Genomic DNA, 6,164 nt, shown 5'->3' on the forward strand with positions numbered 1-6,164 from the left:
ACTTCGCGTCAAGGAGGACGCGCTCCGCTAGCTCGGCCTCGTCGAGGCCAAGGGCGAAGATGTCTGAAGGCTCAGGCTCCAGCTCGAGCTCCGTAGGTGGAGGCGAAGGCGGAGGCGGAGGCGCAGGCGCCGTGCGGCCATTGTATCCCAACATAGAGTAGGTGGTGGCCAGACGGCGAGGCATCCTGGCTACACGACGATGATGTGTTGGGGGAGGAGTTTGGTGGTGAGCACAGCGGAGGCCACGTTTAAAAAGACCGAGTGTAAATTTAATGGCTACAAAAAAAATTATGGAAAGCATTAGAGGGCAATCATGGCATTAATTATAATGGCTGAGCTGCCGCATGCCGATATCACGAGAGATTTGCCACCGGCTAGAATGACCGAGCCGCCGCATGCCGACAACACGAGAGATTTGCCGCCAGTTAGAATTGCTGAGCTGCCTCATGCCGACAACGCAAGAGATTTGCCACCAGCTAGAATGGCTGAGCTGTTGCATGCCGACAATGCGAGAGATTTGCCGCCAGCTAGAATGGCTGAGGTGCCGCATGCCGAGAACGCGAGAGATTTGTCCGCTAGAATGGCTAGGCTGCCGCATGCCGACAACGCGAGAGATTTTCCGCCAGCTAGAATGGCTGAGGTGCCGCATGACGACAACGCGAGAGATTTTCCACCAGCTATAATGGCTGAGCTGCCGCAACGACAATGTGAGAGATTTTCCGCCACCTAGAATGGCTGAGCTGCTGCAACGCGAGAGATTTGCCGCCAGCTAGAATGGCTGAGCTGCCGCATGCCGACAGCGTGAGAGATTTACCACCAGTTAGAATGGCTGAGCTTGCTGCATGACGACAAATGCAAGAGATTTGCCGCCGGCTAGAATGGGTGAGGTGCCGCACAATAACACGAGAAATTTTCCGCCAGCTAGAATGGCTGGGTTGCCGCATGACGACAACGCGAGAGATTTTCCATCGATAAGACTGCGTAGTTTCCAAATCCAAGATATCCGCGATACGTGACGGGGAAGCTAGTGTCAGGTACAATGGCTAGCTAGGCTGTTCTTGTTCGACCATTTTGGGCCTGTTATTTTGCGAGTCCTTATAACGTGGCAATGGCTGTGTGTTGTTGATTTTGTGAAGTGCGTAAACAACTTATAAAATGCAGAGTGTCTTTCTTCTCTAGCATGGTGCATGAATGTTCCACTTTTTGTTTCAAAATTTTCCTAAACCGAAAAAATTACCATGGTTAGATGGAGTGCTCTGTTAGGGAAGGTAATTTAATTTCGACCCTGGTTTCCAAATAATCCCAGTACATATAAGCTAGCATGAAAAAAAGAGGCCTACACTCACCATTTAATTTTGGTTATGATACTTGTATAAATCTGCATTCCAAATCTTGTTCCCGCTCTAGCTTATGGACATTGTTCGAGCAATGTTTTTTTTTTCACGAGGATATATTGCGCGTGAAAAGAGTGTCATCACACAATGAAGCCAAAACAAAATGACGATCGGTTTGAACGGACCGGCTGCAGTGACATCAGCCATGGAATGCTTTATGAGACGTACGGTGCACGGTGAGTAGAGTGTGTTGCTGTCCTCCTTCCAGCGGCAGCCCCGGCCGCGGCCGCGCACACACGCCGCAAGTTGACCGTGAAGCCACAGTGCGCCGGTGCCGGTGGGTGGGGCCCGCGGGCAGCGAGCCACAGCGAGGAGCGGGTGACGGCAGCAATATATCTCTGGGCTGCACACGCTGACGAGGCCGCTTCACCTTTTGAGAGAGAACTGACGATCGAACGTTCGTCCTGTTCCGGGTTCATCTTCGTCCTGTCGGGCTCTCGGGCGGACGCCGCTTGGTCGCCTCCTGGCGCGGACGTACGTGGATACCCGGCGGCTAGCTACACACGTGGTGGTTCTGTGGCTGGCATGTGGGGCACGGTTGCATCCTCGCGTGGTGTTTGCACGCGCCGGTGGAGCTAGCTCTCACGACAAATGTCACGTTGGCGTTATGCATTCACTAGTCCTGCAATGGCTACCACCACGTCCTTGTGTATATGCTGGCAATGGAATGCACGTGCAAAACAGCCTAGCTAGATGTAAAAGGCATTTGCGGTGGGCCGACCCAAAACAGCGACCCAAACAATCCGTTTCTATTTATTTGGATCGGCCCGCGGATAAAAGGCGATCCGGCCGGCCAGGCCAGCGTGCCCAGCGGCTGACACATTCGGTCCACGTTGATCATTTCGGCACGTTGGCCACACAGCGAATCGATGTAAAAAATAAATGAAAACACGACACAAATTGAGGTTTTTATTCAAATTCTGTTACATGTTTGAATGAAAAGCTACTGAATTTAAAAGACAAATAACCCTACTCGTCATCGGTAGGCGTGCTCGACGGCCCAACTTTATAGTCGTTCTTCAGCGAGGCATACGTTCGTGCCACTACCGGTATGGGGCGGTCGACGGTGAGGCGGGAGCAGAGGCGGCTTGCTGGATCAGAGCGAACCACCGCCTCATTGTGGACTCGAATTTTATGGCAAGACGCTCATCTTCGTGACGGGTTTCCTCGGCGAGGGTCCGAGCGTTTAGCTCAAGGATCTTCTGTCGCTCAGCCTCCATGAGGAGCCTCCCAGCCTCCTCCGTAGGTAGCCGCTCGCGGGAGACCGCCATGACGCGTTGGAGTAGCTGCTGGTCAGCCTGCTCCAGGGTGCGGGCAGCGTTCCTCTGGACATGCGCTAGACGGCAAGACTCGAGTATCGCCGCCTTCTCCGGATCGGCCGTGGGTTGCTGCTCTTCCTCGGCCGCTACGCGTTCCGCGTTGGCCTCAAACTTCGCGTCGAGGAGGACGCGCTCAGCCAGTTTGGCCTCGTTGAGGCCGAGGGCGAAGATGTCCGAAGGCTCGGGCTCCGGATGCGGAGGTGCAGGCGCTGTGCGGCTGTTGTATGCCAACATAGAGTAGGTGGTGGCTAGGTGGCAAGTCATCCTGGCTAAGTGGTGAGGATGCCTTGGGGGAGGAGTTTGTTGGTGAGCACTGCGGAGGCCACGTTTAAAAAGGCCAAGGCATTGGATGCCGACGTGGAGAACGAAACGTCGGCACTGATGAAGGCGGGGGCTGAGCTACCGCATGCCGACAATGCGAGAGATTTGCCGCCAGCTAAAATGGTTGAGCTCCCACATGGCGACATTGCGAGAGATTTGCCACCAGCTAGAATGGTTGAGCTGCCGCATGACGACAACGTGAGAGATTTGCCACGCTAGAATTGCTGAGCTGTCGCATGACGACAACGCGAGAGATTTGCCGCCGGCTAGAATGGCTAAGGTGCCGCATGATGACAACGCGAGAGATTTGTCGGCAGCTGGAATGGTTAAGGTGCCGTATGAAGACAACGCGAGAGATTTGCGGCAAGCTAAAATGGTTGGGTTGCACGGCAATGCAAGAGATTTGATATCGATACCGTTACACAGTGTCCAAATCGAACATATCCACAATATGCGACGGGATGTTCATGTCCGACCATGTTGGGCGCGTTGTTCTGCGAGTCCATGGAAAAAATAGGCGCTGCTGTGTTGTTGATTTTTTGAAGTGTGTAAACAAGTTATAAAATGCAGAGTGACTTCCTTCTCTAGCATGGTGCATAAATGTTTTATCTTTTGTTTCGTTTATGGCATTTCTCTCAAAATTTCCTTAGATCGAAAAAATCAGGATGGTTAGATGGACTCCTCTATTAGGGAAGGTAATTTAATTTCAACCCTAATTTCCAAATAGCAATCCCAATACACACAAGCATGAACATAGAGGACAAATCTTCCCACCGGGATGGCCTGCGTTCACTATTTAATTTTGGCTATTATAGTTGTAAATATCTCCATTCCAAATAAAATCAACACTCATTGTTTCCACATTGGCTTGACATTGTTACAGCAATGTTTTTTTTTCAGGAGGATTGCGCGTGAAAAATAGTGTCATCACGCAATGAAGCCAAAAATTAAAATGATGATAGGCTCGAATAGAACAGTGCTGGCCTGCTGCGGTGACATTAGCCAAAGAAAAGCTTTAGGCTGTGGCAGCAACGTTTTTTCAAAATATTTTAAGAATACTTTGGTTTCTGAAAATACCGTGGTATTGAATACTTTAAGGTGTTTGGTTTCAGCAAAAACTACATTTTTCTATATTTCCTATTTTCACAAAATTGCACTAATTTTGCAGTACAGATAAAAGAGGTTTTCTAAAACTAAAGTATTTATTGTCTAGACAGAAAATACTAGAGTTTCACAATAGTTTGGTTTTATAAAAACTTTGATGCCAAACTAAGCACGGTAAAAGTAAAAAAAAAAATTCAAAATTGCACGGTTAGTAACTAAGTAGGGAGTGTGTTGCTATTTTGTTTCCAGCGGCAGCCAAGCTCCACGCGGTGCACACATGCAACACGTTGACCGCCAAGCCACAGCGCACCAGCCGGTGGGTGGGGCCCGTGGGCAGCGGGCCACAGCGAGGAGCGGGTGACGGCGGCACATTATTATATCTCTCGGCACACATATTACATTGTCTTTACAATATCCCATTGATATTACAACAACAAATAAATAAATAGGAAAATTACAAGTTTCAAAACTGAAAATGAAAACCTAAGTCTGAAACCTACCTATTGTTCCTTCACTTCATCGTCATCTTCTATTCTTGGTTCTTGAATAACCTGCACACATTCAAACAAACAAAGAGGACAAGTGGAATGTCAAATGGCATTCAAATTCAAATTAAAGTTAGGATAAACATCCCAAAGCTGAGTTGATAAAGGGTTACTTGGAACCTCACCAACCCTAATTCGAAGAAGGTCACACCAAAGGTAAGATAAGAGTCATAGTGCACATATCACTTGGCCAAGCAGGAGAGCCTGCTATAACATGAAATTGATAGCAACACAAGTTGTTCATCGACAACAACCACAACAACACCACAACTTCATCTAGTTCGTCCGTTGAACTAGTAGAACATCCCAATTCATCACCAATATAGCTAGCAAAAGCCATTGGAATATCCACAACATCCACCAAAATCACTCGACAAGTAAAAATATAGCCAAGATGATCTCATAGAGCAAGAGCAACCAAGATTAGGAGCTAGGAGGAGCAATCATTGTAGGGAGGAGAAGCAACACCAACAATACCAACAACATATACATCTAAGAGCTGGAGCCAGATATATCACATACCATGAAAATATCGAGAGGATCTATATCCAGTAGTATCGAAGGATTCAAATTAAATATTTTAGCCAACAGAAATGCTATAGCATGTTTAACATCACTTGGCTATAGACCAAGTGGAGCTGGCAACCAGAATAGCAGTTAGGAAATTAATACCAAGGTTAGCTAGTGATGTTGTGCAACCTTGGACAAGGAAATTAGCATAGCAATGAATCAAGCCAGGCTAGCATCAAACTAACCAAAAGCCATAGAAGCTACCTAGCTCCACTAGCCCAAGAACACCATCAGTATTAATTCAGTGGAGTAAAACACATCATTACTGAATCTATTTTTATCTACATGTTTTATCCCACATCATTGTAACAGTGGAAATAAGATCTAGATCACCTACTTCTAGGTAAGCCACCATTCAAATCCATACTTTAAATCGAATGAAGCGCACCAAAATAGTAGTAAAAGCTACTACTTCAGTTCACTCAATTCATGTACACAGAAGCAATGCACTAGTAAATTTACTAGCCAAGTTAATCATTACGATAATAGTTTAGACTAAAGCTTAATCATTCCAACAGTAAAATCAGTGGAAATTATAGAGTTGAGTCAATTAACTCTTAATCTAAGAAACAACAAAATATAGTATCAAGTAACCCAAAAGGGAAGTAGTGGATCAATTCAATAGAAACCATCAAGGAGCACGTGTTCCTGATTTATTAAGCATAATCAGAGACTAACCATCGGCACAATAATCCACTAAATAAAGTTTAGCCATCTAGCAGAGCCACAAACAAACATGCATATGCTATAACCAGAAGAACTTTCACAACCAAGTAACACCAGGGCACATAAATATAAGGGGCTAAGGCAGCCATCATTGATAACCACGAATTTAGCAAGCTCCAGAGCATTTTGATCAACCTAGGAATTTAACTAGGCCATGAACCACTAGAAAGGAGCAACCATGGGCC

The sequence above is a fragment of the Lolium rigidum genome, chromosome 1 (genome assembly GCF_022539505.1).
Source record: "Lolium rigidum isolate FL_2022 chromosome 1, APGP_CSIRO_Lrig_0.1, whole genome shotgun sequence".
Taxonomy (NCBI): Eukaryota; Viridiplantae; Streptophyta; class Magnoliopsida; order Poales; family Poaceae; genus Lolium; species Lolium rigidum.